Below are 17,129 nucleotides of genomic sequence, written 5' to 3'. Positions count from 1 at the left end.
TGAACTCCCAGCATCCCTCAAGGTGCGTGATTTAAAAGTTTTTGCCAAGTAGGCCTGTAACTATTTTTCCGCGAATCAAAAAAAAAATTTTTTGCGTCAACGTATCATAAGTCAATTAAGCTCCCAACAGACTATTTTCGTCGACGTTTAATATGTCCAATAGGTGATAAAGGGTTAAGGAAGTTTATGACCCTCACTCCAAGTATACTAAATGAAGGGGCCAAGAGTGTTCTAAAGAACTGAGGTGTTCTGTTTGTCAGGAGTGGGATGATGAGCAGTGGAAACTTTTTATTTCTCATAATAAGAAAGTTTTACAAGATAGGAAGAGAAAAGCAGCAATTAGGGCAGATAGTAAGGTTTCTGTAACTCTGCCTTCTACCCGTGTTAGCGGAGATCGCTACTCCTGCTTCTCCTTTAAGAGGTCATCTTTCTCCTATCCTCAATCCTCCAACCCCCTCTCTTCCAACTTCTGTACCAGCTTGCCATGTTGCAGTTTCAAACACCATTGCCAGCCTCGAATCAAGGTTCGAGTGGAGATTTGAAATTTTGGCTAATACTTTTATGGAATTAGGTACGTCCATGAAGTCGTTCATGGAGAAAAGTGAATTGGTGCAAAGTGCTAGTGCAAGTGAAGTGTGTCCTGAGGTGGTGGCTGTCTGTCCCTCCAGTTCTCCTAGACAAAGATCACTGTCCTGCTCCCTCGCCTTGAGGAGAAGACATGCCGGAGGTCCAAGGGAGACTGGGGGCGTTTGCCCACGGGCAGTCGCTCCCTCTGTTGAACCTGAAGTGTCAAGTCAGGTTTCGACTGAGCGCCATTGGAAAGGTGTCTCGTTTGGTGGGGAGTTGTCGGACTCAAGTGAGTCACCTTCTCTGTATGCAAGACGCTGGCGTAGTTCGTGGGCCTCTCGCCCCCTCGAGAGACCTTCGACTGCTGACGTCTCCCCTCTCCCTGTCAAGAGGTCGAAGAATACGCTTTCCAGTCTGCGCCCATCTTGCAGTCATGCGGATCAGACGAACGAGGGATATGATTAGACTCACAACTCAGTGGACTAAACTGAGAGTCAACAGGTGCGGATACCTGTTAGGCATAGACCTGCTCGTTAGTCGAAGTGGGATTCTTCAACTTCTGTTTGGGGCTTTTCACCTGAAGCGAGACGAGAGCCTGCATCGTCAGTTCAATCCCAACCAAGCACATAGACTTCCCAAGAAGACCAAGTGTTGGCTCTGTTTCAACAACACTTTGAGGAGTTGTTGCCCATTTTTAAAGGGAAGAAACCACCTGTGAGAGAAGAGGAAGCGACCATGTCACCTGCGCCGTTGGACACAGGAGAGCTCGAGCAAAATGAAGAGCACAAGCAAGGGCACGAGCAGTTCATAGTAGCCAAGAAGAAGTCGGGTCAGGTTTCGAGGAAGTCTCCAACTGCATACTCGTCATTAATGAGGTTGCTCTTGGACTATTTTCCAGAATGGTTTTCTCCTGCCACCCCTTCATCTCCTCCGTTGATTTTTATGATGAAGAAGAAGCAGCAACCAGAAGAACTGCTGCCTAAGCTAGTCCTTTCCTCTGCGGCTAGGAAGGCCTTACGGTCGGTGGATAGATGGCTAGTGACCAAGAGAGACTATGGTAAGGCATCTTTCGCCTTCCCTCCTTCCTTGCTTATTAGCAAGAGGTATCACTTCTACATCACAGGAGAAGCACCTTCTCTGGGAGTCTCTGCCTTAGTTGATGCTAATAGGAGAGGGGCTTTTTCGGCGGCGAAGATGTTCTTTGCTTCGTCCGAGATAGACCACATGATTCGTAACCTATTTAAGGTCATAGAGATCTTCAGTTTCTTGGACTGGTTGATAGGAGCTTTGGCAAGTAAGCTTGAAGACTGCCCCTCTCTTTTTTTGAGGATCTGCGGGAGGACTGGCTGTGGGTGCTTTCCTGCTCTGACAAGGCCATCAGGGATGGAGCAGATAAAAGTAGCTTCCTTGTTTGAGATGGGCATGTTTTAGAAACGTGAGCTGTGGTGCTCCTTTACCACCAAAGGAGTCACCACTGTGCAGAAGTCAGCCCTTCTTTTTGCTCCACTAGACAAATCTCATTTGTTTCCTCAAGAGACAGTTGAGAATGTTCTGTCGGATCAAGAGAAGAAGTCGACGACAGATTTACTGGCTCAATTTACGAAACAGCCTAAGCCTGTTACGTCTGTGGTTCCTCCTTCAAAATTTTCATTACAGAAGCAGCCTTTTCAAGGTGGAAAGTCATGCCCCTTTATGAGACCACGCTCGAACCTTTGAGCACCTGCCAAGTCCTCTTCTAGGTCAGCAGTCAGGACCGAGAGAAAATTATGTTCCTTCCCTTCGCACACCAATATAGGCGCTAGGCTGCACCAGTTTTGGGAATGGAAAAGCAGAGCTGCAGAAACCTTGGTCACAGAAGTCTTACACCTGGGCTACGCCATCCCTTTAGTGGAAAGACCATTAGTGGAAAGACCTTCTCGAGGAGCACCAAGAGGAGCTTACGACAGATGACCTGAAGGAGTTGGAGGCCATGCAACATAACGTCATTCAAGAAGAGTTCTCTAGCAGCGGCGTGGAGGAGGAGGACGACCCTATGACAACGGCAGAAATTAAGGATGCTCTAGCTGCTTTTCATAAGGTGCAATCATTTGTAGAAAAGAGACACCCCGAAAAGGCTTACACAGGTCATATGCTTGCGCAGTTCGATGACGTTTGCCTGAGTCGTTTCAGGAACATTGTCAAAAGCAGGCAGAAGCAATCTTCCTTGGATAGTTATTTTTTAAAGAGGCCTTTAGTAGGAGTAAGCAAACAGGAGGATTAATAAACATTACCTTAATATAATTTATCTAGCCCTAAATCCCCAAAAACCGCACCAAAATTTACCACATTGGCAACCCTATTACCTCCTATTCTGTCCGCTAGTTGGCAACGCTGCCGTTGACAGTTACAAAACCTTCCCTGAAAATCAGTTGTTAACGAGCGCCCGTGTTGTTTACATCACAGCCGCTCTTTATAAATTTCTTAAACCTTTTTGTGCCTTTAAAGCTCTCATTAATTGTTAATGCGACTTTATGTTAATTACCACTCACATATTACATCCACGAAATAGTGAATTAACTTTTATTTCTATTGTGGTATTTATTTTATATTACAAATTTTTGCGCGACCCGGAATTACGCGACCTGTCCAACAGTCCAGTGGATTGACAAGATAATTTGATGCTTCTTTCTGCCAGCAACATCAGGAATTACCTGGCTTGTGGGACAAGGATGAGTAGCAGGGAGTCTTAACCCCATAACATTTATAGCTTTGTCATGGACAGGTTTGTGACTTGACTTATCGTTGTGACTCATGTATGCCTTGGTCTGACGAAGACATGATGACTTAGCCTATATGAAACATAAAAGAATCTTGCAGTGTAACAGATTTATTAAGGAGAAAAAGAAATCGGTAGCTAGACCTGTATCTAATGATTTCCTTCATTTGTCCGCTCATGGTCCTGGCTCTTCAGTTTCGGTATTGTGTGATTCCGATTCCAAATTTATTGATGCTTTGCCACCTGTACAACCGGTAAATAGTGAAGTCGTTCCTGATGTTGATTCAAAGGTTTTGGCGATGGAAACTAGTTGGAAACAAAAGTTTGAAAAATTACAGCTTAGTTTAGCTAGATATATACATTTCAGCTAAGTTAACAAGCTGTCAGAGAATTTTGAAGAAGCTTTTACTAGAATGTCTAACACTTTTTAGATTCATTTTCAGCTCCTCGTCAGGTACCTGTCGACAGCACCATGGGTAACGGTGCGACAGATACCCCGGCTTGTGAACCCTGTCGTGGCGAAGGCCTAGGGGGGATCCGGTCCGGGCAGGTGCCTGACGATTCTTTACCCAATGTGTCCCCTGTTAGTCCCGTAACAGTGCCAAAGGGCGCTTATTTAGGAGAAGGGGGGAGGGTTATTAGTGTTAGACCTAAGATAGCCAGTCGTCAGGATCTTACTTCAGGGGAAGTTTCTCAGTTAGGATCTGACGATGATGATGATGATGACTTGGATTCGTATGATATTGATGTTTCTTTGAAAGGCGGTCATGATGTCGAGTTCAAGAAACTTTTTGATTTAATTTTGAGTTTTCTTCCTCAGGCGAGGCCTAAGCAGAAGCAGCCTCTGCCTCTTTTTATTACAGAAGGGATTTTTCTTGACAGTCCTTCCCGGACGCGGGAATTTTTACGTTTTTTCCCTTTCTCAGAGGTTCGCGAGAGTGAGGGCGGACGTCGCCGCTAAACTTTCGAAGGTGATCAGGGAAGGGAAGAGGAAGCTCTCTTCTCTTCTACGACACCGGAGAGGAGTTTATCAGGTGGCAGATGATACTTCATTCTCTCGACCCCCCAACCAAATCCTGATTTTGTCCGACATTCGGGTCAACCTTTGCTTTCCAAGGCTTCGGTCTCGGTCTCAATCGAAGACGTTATTGCCATGGAGTCTGTTATGAGACCCTTAAAAGAAGCTCAATCCTTCCATATGTGGGTCCTCGGAGGTCTTTTAATGTATATCAAGGACTCCAGGTTTGTTCCTCCCGATGCTCTTCTTTTTGAGAAATTCTGCTCGTCTGTTTCAATCGCTTCTGTACATCAGAACGAGCTTGCCGCTTCAATGCAGGCCTTTCGTGTTTCTCTAAGGCGTAGCCTGTATTTGTCGCAGTTACCCTCTTTTTGTATTGGAGATTTAGAGAAGCAGTTTGTTGTCCTCTTCTTTTGGCGATTCCCTATTTGATATATCTGAGTTTTCGAAGGGACATCAAGGTGATGCCTTTTCCCAAGCTCACTGGGCCTTATCAAGGGCTTTTTCCTCTGGTCTTCCTCCTGTTCCTTCAAGGAGTAAGCGTAAGTTTAGTGCCAGATTCGTTCCTTTTGCTCCAGCCCAACAACCTCCTCCTTCTGGCTCGTTTTTCCAGAGTTCATCTCAGGTTTCTGGTGCTCACTCTTTGAAACGCTGGAGAGGTTCTTGGCGGGGCTCTAAGGGCAGGGGAAGAGCTCAACCTCCAGGTGGACCTTCTTCTTCTTCTTCTTCTTCCTTGCCTCTGCGTAAGAATTTTCGGAAGTAGGAGTCATTACCTCTCCCGGAGACTACAGTAGGACCTTGTCTCTCGCCATTGGTCAGCTTGGCTGGAGAGAGCAGTGGATGCTTGGGTGGTGGAGGTCCTGAAGGTAGGTTGCGAGTTCCCTTTTGTTTCGAGACCTCCACTTTCCAATTGTCTTCTCGAGTTCAGCGGTTATTCCTCGCACTCAATCAGGGGTCAAGCCTTGGAGAAGGAGCTTTCGGCTCTCTTGGAGAAGGATGCCATAGAGCGAGCTCCTCCTTCTCCCGGGTTTTACTCACGGGTGTTGTAGTGCTAAGGGCTCGGGTGCCTGGCGCCCCATCATAGATCTTTCGGTCTTGAACAAGTTCATTCTAAAATCCAAGTTACGAATGGAAACTGTTCAGACTGTTCTTTCATCAGTCAGGATGGGGGACTGGATGGTTTCCATCGATCTGCAGGATGCTTTTCTGCAAATCCCCATCCATCCAAAGAGCAGACCTTACCTTTGGTTTTTCACGGACTGGCGAGTTTTCCACTTCAAGACCCTTTCTTTCGGCCTCACCACTGCTCCACAAGTCTTTTCTCGGGTGATGGCTCCTGTTTCGGCTATTTTGCATCAGTTAAGTGTAAGGATGCTTCGGTATCTGGACGATTGGTTAGTCCAGGCTGAATCTCTAGAGAAATGTCTCTGTTCGCGGTTGAGGGAGATAGTTCTGTCTCTGTGTCGAGTTGGACATTTATATCAATTTCGACAAGTCCAGTCTAATCCCTTGCCAGATCTGACTTATCTGGGGATTGTTTTGAATTCCTAGATTTTGAGGGCTTCTTCCGCTCCGAAATGGATAGACAAGCTTTTAAGTCTGGTCGAAGAATTTTTGTCCTCCATAATGCAGTCAGTTTCTCTTTGGAGGACTCTCCTGGGCCATTGGTCATCCCTCATCCAACTGGTTCCCGGAGGTCGTCTCAAAATGAGGTCCCTTCAGTCGACACTTCGCCAGTCTTGGGATTTCGTGATAGTCGCCTCCTCTCCACAATGTCGGAAGGATCTCTGTTGGTGGATGCAAGTTCACCGCCTCAAGTCAGGGACATCTCTTCTTTCAGTTCCGCCGGACCTAATGTTTTGGTCAGACTCCTCGGATCAAGGTTGGGGCGCACACTTGGGCTCCGAGGTCGCTTCGGGCCTTTGGTCAGAGGAAGAGAGGATCATGTCAATAAATTGGAAGGAACTAAGGGCATTGTGCCTAGGCCTTCTTTCATTTCAGGATCAACTGTTGGAGTCAGTTGTTGCGATCTTTGTCGACAACACCACAGCAGTCTCGTACTTAAGTAACCAAGATGGCACACAGTTGGACCTTCTCACTCAAGAAGCGCGATCAATCCTGTGTTGGGCAGAAAACGGGGATTACGTTGGTCCCTCAGTTTATCCTGGGCCATCACAATGTCTTAGCAGACTGTCGAGATTGAATGAAGTTCAAGGGTCGAAATGGACACTTACCAGGAAGTCTTCGACAGCCTCAAGAAGAAGTGGCCTGTCACAGTCGATCTGTTTGCTACCTCATTGAATTTTAGGTGCCAGATCTTCTTTGCCTCTTACCAGACTCCTCAGAGTGCTGGGACAGACACTCTTTTGCAGGACTGGGAGGACCTTCAAGCCTATGCATTTCCTCCGTTCGCTCTGGTGAGGTCAGTCCTCAACAAGTGAGAGCAACCAAGCATCTGGATCTCGCCTTGATTGCCCCCTTCTGGCCACAAAAGGAGTGGTTTCCCGACCTACTGGAAGCTCTGGTGAACCCCCCATTCGTCTGACAGAGAGACCAGATCTTCTCAAACAACCCCATTTTCATTGGTTCCATCAGAGGCTCCACATGCTCATCTTCATGCCTGGAGACTGTCAAGAGATTCTCCAAGCACGAAGGGTTCTCCTCCAGAGTGGTGCGACAGTTGGCCGACCCAGTCTGCAGTGTTCTCCTCCGACATGGGACATTAATAAAGTCCTTAAAGTCTTTAGGTTCCCTCCGTTTGAGCCTCTGAATACGGCCGATTTTAGGGACACCTCTTCTAAGACACTCTTCCTTGTCTCGCTGGCTACAGTCAAGAGGGTGGGTGAACTGCAAGCACTCTCTTTTCTGGTTGCTAGATCTGGACAAGAAATGATTTTGTCATACCTTCCCGAATTTGTCGTAAAGACTGAATAGTCTGATAATTCCATTCCCAGGTCTTTCGTGCTGAAGTTGCTGGTCTACTTTGTCAGTAATTTAAATGAGGAATTAGTTCTTTGCCCTGTTAGGGCGCTCTCATGCTATTTACGCCAGACGAAGGACATTCAGGGTTGTCCCCGTCATCTGTTTGTTTCACCCCGAAATGTCAGAGACCTATATCAAAGAATGGTGTATTCTTTTTTTTTTTTTTTTTTTAAGAGATCTTATTATTAAAACTGGTGGTTCGGCTGCCTGTGAGGGCCAGACGCCGAGAGCACACAGTATTAGAGCAGTTGCTACATCAGTAGCTTTTATGAAGAACGTCTCAGTCGCCAAGGTGCTTGAGGCGACGACTTAGCTTTCTAATTCTGTTTTTGGCCTCCTTTTACTTGAAGGATATTTCTCTAGTTCTAGGCGACCTTCGTTCCTTGGGCCCGTTGCTGATGGCAGGACAGGTCGTCAGACAGGAGAATTAGGTAGTCTTCCTGTTTTACGTTGGGTTGTTACCTGTATATTATTTTTTCTTTTTGTTGTATATATTTTTTGTTGTTACATTATAACTTATGGCAGTTTTAGGTTTAGTTATAATGGGAATTAGGCAGTTTGGTATTTAGGTGTTGTTGATGACAAGGACTAGCTGCTTGACAACTCATACTGCTTCCAATGTCAGTGTGACATGGGACCAGCCACTGGGTTGTCGGCACTGGCGACTATGCTTCTCCCAAAGTCGATGCCGACCTAGGACTAGCCACTGGTTCGCTTGTCCTGACGACTCGCGCTTCTTCCATTGTCCTTATGGATAGGGAATTAGTCGATGGATCGTCTGCTGTCATCTGGTGACTTGTTCACCATCTACTTTTTGTCTCACCTGTTTTCTCGGAGTCAGACACTCGTGCGAGATCAGGCGACATTTAGTAGCCCTGAGTTTCTTGTTGACGACGTCAGTTGCGTTGATACACCCTCCGATGATCGTTTAACATGAGACCAGGTTGGACTGCCGGCACTCGTCCTTCGGGACTGAGTTGCCTTTTTGCTCCGCGCTCCTTTCTCTTGACACCAGAAAGCTCGAGTCAGGAGTTGCTCATGAGCCGATATCACTGCTGGCGACGTTGGGTTGCGTTGATACACCCCCAATGTTTGCTTAGCTTTGAATCGCCCAGGCAGTCCAGGCACTCATCCTTCAGGGAAAGAGTTGTCAATACCCGATCCTCTCTCTTGGCGCCAGACATTCGTGAGAGAGCAGGTGTCGTTGTAGTGCTTGATAAAGTCATCGGGGTGCAGCCTTGCTGTCCTCATTTTGTCTGACTGGTCACCTGGTCGGGCACCTGACTTTAGTACAGACTGACTGACTATGCACTTACTCCTTGTCCTTTACTACCGTAGTTCTGCGACATTATGGTAGGAGACTTGGAGTTCTTAGTATCTTAAACCTCGGGTTGAATTTTTAACTGCCTATGATATATATTTCTTTGATTGTTTTATGTCCTATTCTGTCCGAAGGGGAAATTGTACTCAGATTCCTTCCTCCTTTTCAATGTGGTTAATCGGGCTAGATAAATGATATTAAGGTAATGTTTATTAATATGGAATTTTTATTCTAAAATTAATATTAATAATATTTACCTGTATAATTTATCTAGTCCCACCCATCCTACCCCACGATCTGCCTATCACAACTGATTTTCAGGGAAGGTTTTGTAACTGTCAACGGCAGCGTTGCCAACTAGCGGACAGAATAGGAGGTAACAGGGTTGCCAATGTGGTAAATTTTGGTGCGGTTTTTGGGGATTTAGGGCTAGATAAATTATACAGGTAAGTATTATTAATATTAATTTTAGAATGAATAAAAATTCCATATCCGAGTGATACTACGAAAACACAGAAAGTTGAAAGTGGTGAAGAAATTGAAATTTTGTTAAAAAAAAAAAAAAAAAAAAAAAAAGTAAAGTATAAAAAAGTTAAAAAAAAATCTGAAAATCAAAAAAAGAAAGAAAAAAAAAGAAATTTAATTTTAAGTTTTTGTAAAGTTAAGTGTCAAGGTTAAGTGTACGTACGTACAAGTTTTCTGCCGTTTGTCCTCCTCTGTCGCCACTTTCGGAGATAGCCTCATTCGAAAGGTAAGGTTCCACATTTTACTACATACTATGTACGTATATACGTACAGTATTTCTTTTATACCATGTAGACTAAAAGGATTTTGACGTAGGAAAAATCTATTTCTGGGCGATTGGTTCGTGTCGCCCAGTGAAATAATCCTTTAGTTTATTATTTCTAAGGTAAAATAGCTAACAAATACCAGAGAAAAAACAAATCAAAGAAGATGTCAGTATAACTGACTCGCCCACCCAAAATAAAAGAAGGGTGTCGGTATGGTAACTGGGGCGAGTGAGACCACTACCACGAACTTCTTGCCATTTAGAATTCTCCTATATCAAAATTCTCAACGAGAGAGCCGACCCACAGGTCGAGGCGGCAGCTACTACCACTACAACCCACGCCACGCCAATCACCGCGCTTCTGGTGGCCATCCTGAAGTTAGCAGGCAATCTTGGGCGTCAGGGCAGGGCAGTGGTGGGATTTCACTGGGCGACACAAACCAATCGCCCAGAAATAGATTTTTCCTACGTCAAAATCCTTTTTCTGGGCTCAGTTCGTGTTGCTGCGTGAAATAGTACCAGAGAAATAGCACAAGATTGGAGAAAATAGAAGAGGGTCTCAATAAAACTAAAAATTAAATCTTCAATACTATAATTTAAATAAAAGGACATGGATATAAAATGATAAATACAAGGAATTGTGAAAAGCATACAGATTACAAATAAACATATTCAGCCAATCTCTAAATACGAGATAAATCATAGTAATTATATCTTACAACTATGTAAATATTGTTACAAAGTTCATACAAAATGTTACAAGACATGAACATATCAAAATATGACAGTGTGTGTAATGTTAACAAAATAATAAAGCAACACACTCAATAAATTTCATATATACAATTATTGAAATTTCACAAAGTATCAAACCATCGTGAGATGAGAGTGTGGGACCCTAGCATAAAAATAAGGGAACCACACTCGTTAAGCTTATCTATATACAAACATTTGTGGGTGACCCTAGCAAAAAAATAAGGGACACACCACTAAGCCATTCATATGAGCAGCTAAGGCTAAAGGCGAAGTGTAGAGCAGTATGGTAGGGTGGACGAAATGTTAAGTGAGGCAGGCAGAAAGATCTGGATCTTCAACTATACTACTGGGCAGAGTCAGGGGAAACTATGTTTCCCGCTGCCACTGCTGAAAATTTAAGAGATTGTAGGGACTTTAAATAGTGTCTCTTAAACACTGTCGGCGATTTCCATCCAGTATACTTTTTCAAGTCATCAAAATTCATGTGTTGGAAATAGTTAATTGAGGTGGCTACTGCCCTGACATCATGTGCTTTAGGGAAAGATTCAGGGTTTGCTTGTTTAATAAAGTAGAGGATCTGTTGTCTTATGCCTTTAATTGATAAAGTGCCACCCTTTTCTCTCCTAAAGAGGGGACCCGAAGAGGAGGAGGATGTCCTAGACAGAAAGGCTCATAAGGTCATTACTGGACAAAGAGAAGGGTCTTGAGGAAGAGGAATGACTTTCCAAGGTTCCCACCTCAATAAAGGATCCTCATTTTTAGCTAAAAAGCTGCGATCCGGGGAGAGTAGAACTTCTCCTGAGGGGAGAAATTCTATATGTTCCGTATCTCTGGACAGAGCCGACAGTTCTGAAATTCTAGCTCCTGAAGCCAGGCTTAGCAAAAATAATGTTTTTCTTAAGAGCATTATAAACGAACAAGTTGAGTTGTCAGTATCTGAAGCCAATTTGAGGACATCATTCAAAAACCATGACACAGAAGTAGGCCTTACAGAAGGTCTAAGTCTAGCACAAGCCTTGGGAATAGACGAAAAATAGGAATCTGTTAAGTCTATGTTAAAACCCATTTGAAAGATCTTCTTCAAGGCTGATTTATTTGTAGTAATAGTGCTAGCTGCTAATCCTTTTTCAAACAAGGACCTAAAAAAGGATATAGCTGAATTGATAGTCATGATTATGGTGTTTGATTCCTTCAGGAAAGATGCCAACTTCTTAACTGCAGCGTCATACTGCCTCAAAGTTGAATCCCTTTTATCTGATTCCAGGAAAAGGATATTCTGGGGATCTATACCTGCGTCCTTTTTAGCCGCAAACTTCATGAAGTCCATAAAGTTAGTGCTTTGAGAATTCCTGAGGAAGCGAACACAGTCTTCATTTGTACTGACTGAGAGAGCCTGGGATTGGGAATCCGTTGGGGGCGAAGACCCAATTCCAGAAGCAGGGGATACCAATTGCTCTTCGGCCAGTCCAGTGCTACTAGTGCCACTTGTCCCTTGAAAGTCCTTAGTTTGTTCAGAACTTTCAGAAGAAGATTCACTGGAGGAAAGATGTAAACCTTCTTCCACTGGTTCCAGTCTATGGACAGAGCGTCTGTGGCATATGCCAGAGGGTCCAAGTTGGGAGCCACATAGCATGGAAGCTTGTGGTTCGCTTGAGAAGCGAAGAGATCGACTTGGAGACCTGGGACACTCCGGCGTATCCATCGGAACGAACTGTTGTCCAGAGACCATTCTGACTCCAAGGGAACTGACCGGGATAGAGCGTCTGCTATCACATTCTTTACTCCCGCCAGGTGGGTGGAGGAGAGGTGCCATTTGAACTTGTCCGCCAGGGAAAAGATGGCTATCATGACATGGTTTAGATGTCTTGATTTGGAACCTCCCCTGTTGATGCAGTGTACTACTACTGCGCTGTCCAGAACCAATTTTACATGAGAGTTCTTTGGTGGAAGGAGCCTCTTTAGGGTCAGGAACACTGCCATGGCTTCCAATATGTTTATGTGAAGCTGGCGGAACTGTAGTGACAAAGTTCCTTGAACCTTCTTGAACTGAGAATACCCTCCCCAGCCGCTTAATGAAGCGTCTGTGTGGATAGTTATTACCGGAGGAGGATATTGAAGAGGTACCGACATGGACAGATTCTTCATCTGTGTCCAGGGACGCAGATGGTCCCGAAGGATTTGCGAGATTGCTGACAACTTGTCCCGAGATCTGACATTTGCTCTTGAGCGCCAGATCCGGTTTATGTCTTTCAGTTTGGCTTTCATCAAGATGTTTGTTACTGAGGCAAACTGTAGGGAACCTAGGATCCTTTCCTGGTTTCTCCTTGAAGCGTATTTGTACTTTAGAAATTGCTTTACTGACTTCATTATTTCCTTTCTCTTGGCTATTGGAATTGACAGATTGTGGGAGGATAAATCCCATTGGATGCCTAGCCATTGAAATCGAGACTCCGGAGTGAGTCTTGATTTTCCCTTGTTTATCTGGAATCCCAGGTACTCCAGGAACTGAATTACTTTCTTTGTGGCTTTCCGGCATTCCTCGACGGTTGGTGCCCAGATCAACCAATCGTCGAGGTATGCTACTACCATTATCCCTTGCGACCTCAGTTGTTGAACGACTACTTCCGCTAATTTCGTGAATACCCTGGGAGCTACATTCAGTCCGAAGGGCATCACTTTGAATGAGAATGTCTGGTCCCCTAGCTTGAAGCCTAGATAAGGGCGAAAGTGTCTCGCTATTGGGATATGATAGTATGCGTCTGTAAGATCGATAGAGGTGGTGACGGCCCCACGGGGAAGTAAGGTCCGTACCTGCGAGATGGTCAGCATTTTGAACATGTCGCAGTGCATGGATAAGTTTAACTGGGACAAGTCTAAGATTACTCTTCTTTTTAATGAGCCTTTCTTTGGCACGCTGAACAAGCGACCTTGAAACTTTAAATGCTTGACTCTCGATATTGCTCCTTTCTGAAGGAGTTCCTCCGCATAATCTGTCAATTCCTTCGATGGAAGTTGAAGGAATGGTCTGGGTGGAGGGGGGCCCTTGATCCAACTCCAACCCAGACCTTTTGACACAATACTTTGTGCCCATTTGCTGAACCCCCACCGATGCCGGAAGAGGAACAGCCTCCCTCCTACCTTGGGGATCTCACTGCTGCTGTGCTGGGTGAGCTCCACGGCCTCCACGGGAGTGTTTCCCTCTGTTAATAACTCTCCCTGATCCTCTCTGACGAAAGGCTCCTCTGGCTCTACTTCCCCTGGCAAACCGGTTGAAGTGCTGAAAGGCCTGGCCTTCATACACTTGGCTGAATGCCGGGGAGACAGCGTAAGATGTGGATGGCTGAGCCTGAGGTGAGATCAGGAGGATAGGTTGAGTTTGGCTCTTCGACGTGGTAGCCTGTCCTGGTTGGGTGACTGGGACAGCTGAGACAGTCTGAACAAAGTGCTGAGGTTTCTTCTGGTAGGGTTGAAACCTCTTTGACTTTTTCAGCTTCTTACCTGAAGCAGACGAGTCTTGTTTCCTCTTGGCGGAGAGGCCCCAACGATCTTTGAGACTCTGGTTGAGTCTCGTAGCCTCGTTCTGGACCTCTTTAACAGCTGACTCCGGGAAGAGGTCCGCCCCCCAGATGTTGGAGGAAAGCAACTTATTTGGCTCATGCCGAATAGTTGCTTCCTGGAGAACATGCTTTCTGCAGTTGACTCTCGCAACCACAAACTCATACAAGTCCGATTGGACTGTATAAGTCTGTGATTTAGTCAAAAGCTTGAAGAGCGGTTCCAATGCATAGGAAAGGGCCGCTACTTCAGTCATAACCATGGTGTTAAGAGTCCTTGCCAGCCTAGACCTAGCCTCAAATTCTGCTTGAATGAGGTTGTCGGGAAGTCTTGGAAGTTTTTCACCGAACTGATCCATAGCACAGTCCGGTTTAAACTTTCCTACTGTGAAGGTGGCTGGCAAGTCCTCCCACATATCGCCAAACGAAGGGAACAAAGGTGATGTGGGATCTGCCTCCCTCAGTTGCGGCAAAGGGTGTCTCCTTTTAGGCCTGCTTGTACGGTGATGCTGGCAATCTTCGTTAAGAAAGGAAGTGGTGCTTCCTCTTCCGCCGTGAAGATCGTGAATGGGCTTTTAAAGGCTTGGCGCCTGGTGTTAATACAGTCCCATTCCTCGAGACAGCGAAGCCATTCCTTCTGTGCCTGATCCCTGGAGTAAAGGACTGTCTCCTTCGGGATCTTGTCCTCCCTGTTCAATGCCGACTCCGTCAGCCTGGCGTAGCCAATGAATGGAGGCTGCAAATTCTCAGGGTAGAACTCGAAGTCTTCAATCCTTCGAGTTCCACACTCTGGGATGGAGATGAGACCATCTTGGAAAGGAGCATAAGACGCTACTCTCCAAGGAATGCTCATGGAGAATGGTGGGAGGGAATCATGAGGTGGAAGCTGGAGGAGGCCGGCACTAGGTGCTGGAGTAGCAGCCTGCGGAGCCTGATTGAAGCCGGACAGGAGGTTCTCTTGTGTGGACATCCTGTCCGACAGCTGAGTGAACATCTGCTCCATACTGGATCTCAAAGATCCTACTAGATCTCCCACCTGCTGCATCATTCCGGCAGAGAATGCAGCAGGATCAAAGCCAGGTACTGGCGCAGAAGCAGATGGGGGTACCCAGAGGAAGTACCTTAGAGGAAGGAGAGACCACCGACTCCGCCGGAGTAAGGGATCTCTCTTTGGAGGACTTGCTCCTCGACCCTTTAGGAAGTGAAGCTGAGGAAGAGGATGCTTTCACTTTCTCTGCTCCCGGGTGAGAAGCTGGAGACTTATGAGATGAAGACGCCGAAGAAGTCTTTTTAGACGACGTCGTCTTGCTCAGGGTTTTCTGTGCCCTGTGGCCCTTCACCTTGGGAACCACAGAGGCGTCGGGTGCACTATACGGGAGCACCGCCCCCGTAAAGCCCTGGAAGGAAGAAGAAGAAGGAACAGGAGAAGAAGATCCAGAAACGCCCAAGGGAAGCCCTTGAGCGTCCAACATACCTACCTCAACCAACAAGTCATCCACACCTACCATAGGCTCTACATTTATATCTAATGTGGCGACCTCCGCCGAGATATCCTGGCCTGGTCCTTCCTTCATACATTGTGCGACCTGCCGTTGAATTGTCGCAATCGTCGAGGCTGCCTCAGTAGGGTCGACGTACCCCGTCGGCTTGCCTCCGGGAAACAGCAGGACAGCCAGCCTCTTCTCCAGGATGTAGGGCTGTCCTTTAGCGGCATTCTTCCCGAAGCCGCCGACCCAAGCTCTCAGGGTTGCGAGAGCAGTCTCCCTGACTGCGGCAGCCTGAAGGAGAGGGCGATTATCAGAACTTAAGGCTAAAAGTGAATCCTAACCCTTAGACTAAATCAAGCTTAAGTCTAGCAATATATCGGAACATCTATTGTATAAAGGTATCACTATACCAATGGAAACTTAAGCTTAAACATATATCAGAACTCATATTGTATGAATGTGCTGATGAGAAAAGTACTTACCCCATCCAAAAACTGACTCACAAGCTCGTAGCAGATCGAACAAGCCTCATGGAACCAGACCTGCAGATCGCCATGGCTGGTGGAGCAGGGAGCATGAGTCCTTCAGACCTCATGCCCGCAGGGGTCCTGGAACACGGCGTTACATCCGGGGTGCTCACAGTTGGTAGCCTGTAAGTGGAAAGATACATGAGTATCAAGATTACACTCACAGGGCTACTCTAGTACTCCGCCGCATGCCGGAGATTAATAAAATTTCGGGCATAACCCCTCCCCTGAGAACCTTATGCGATAATAGTGATACAATAACTCCAGTGTAGGCCGGAGGAGGAAATTCCGTAAACCAGAGGTAAAATATAGAAATATGGTATATAACTATAAACGAAATTTCCAATAAGGGCAGGGGAGGGACCCAAGCTTAAGATAACTATTAAACTAACTTAAGCATAACTAAAATTAAAATCGGAGGACGACTCCGAAGCGCGGCGCTGTCCAACTCTGCCGGAAGAATTCCCTAGGGGCGCACGCCGGAGACGAAGGAACGATGGAAAGCTAAGGACCAACTGAAAACATATCCACTCCGTTGGTTGGCGGAGCCTACCACGTCCCCCTCCCGTAACGAATGGGATGCCAGGGAAGAAGAGGCAGAGGCCCGCCGTCACAGGGGGGGGAAAAGGCGAGGAGGGAAGAAATCAGTTCCCGTGTATACAGCGGGACGCCGGAGCAACCAGGGAGGGGGGAGGCCAACCCCCCAACCCCCGCCACACCGAGGTACCACAGCGCACAAGGGAGAACAAGGTCACTCCCAGCCTAACAGTCTGTCCAGACTCCCCTACTCCCTCCGCGTAAGGAGAGAGGGAGCCAGGCCCGGATGGAGCGAGCGAGAACAGACATCCCACCCTTCTACTCTATGGCGAGAGGAGGAGGGGGGGAAGCGACTGGGGCGGGCGTCTAGCCGTACCGCGATCACGAGTGGACCAAGGTACGATAACACAACACAACCGACTGGATCGGAAGCCAAGGGTCTAATGCAACCAAACTGACCAGGATGGTGCAACAATATGTGATGCAACAAAACTGATAATAAGGATGCAACAAAACTGAAACTAACGTGGACCATAGGACCACTGACCCAGGCTAAAAGGCTATAAGGCTAGATGCCCTGGGCTAACCAAAATAAATTATACATCGATAACGAAAGTAGGGGAAAAAATAAAGAGTGAAAGAGAAAGAACGTCCAGGAGTGCACGACTGACCCGAAAGAAAGTCTATCACTCAGAGCTAGCCTAAGCCGATATGAAGAGCAATGGCTAGGGTCTGGACAAGAAACACTTGAATGCCTACGTGAGGTAGAGAGACATGCATGCATGACCTAACACCAGGGGTAGGCTATATCCCCTAAAACGATGTAAAAGGCATA

This window comes from Macrobrachium nipponense, chromosome 5 (genome assembly GCF_015104395.2).
Source record: "Macrobrachium nipponense isolate FS-2020 chromosome 5, ASM1510439v2, whole genome shotgun sequence".
Classification (NCBI taxonomy): Eukaryota; Metazoa; Arthropoda; class Malacostraca; order Decapoda; family Palaemonidae; genus Macrobrachium; species Macrobrachium nipponense.
The sequence above is the reverse complement of the archived record's forward strand: the minus strand, read 5'-3'. Positions refer to the sequence as shown.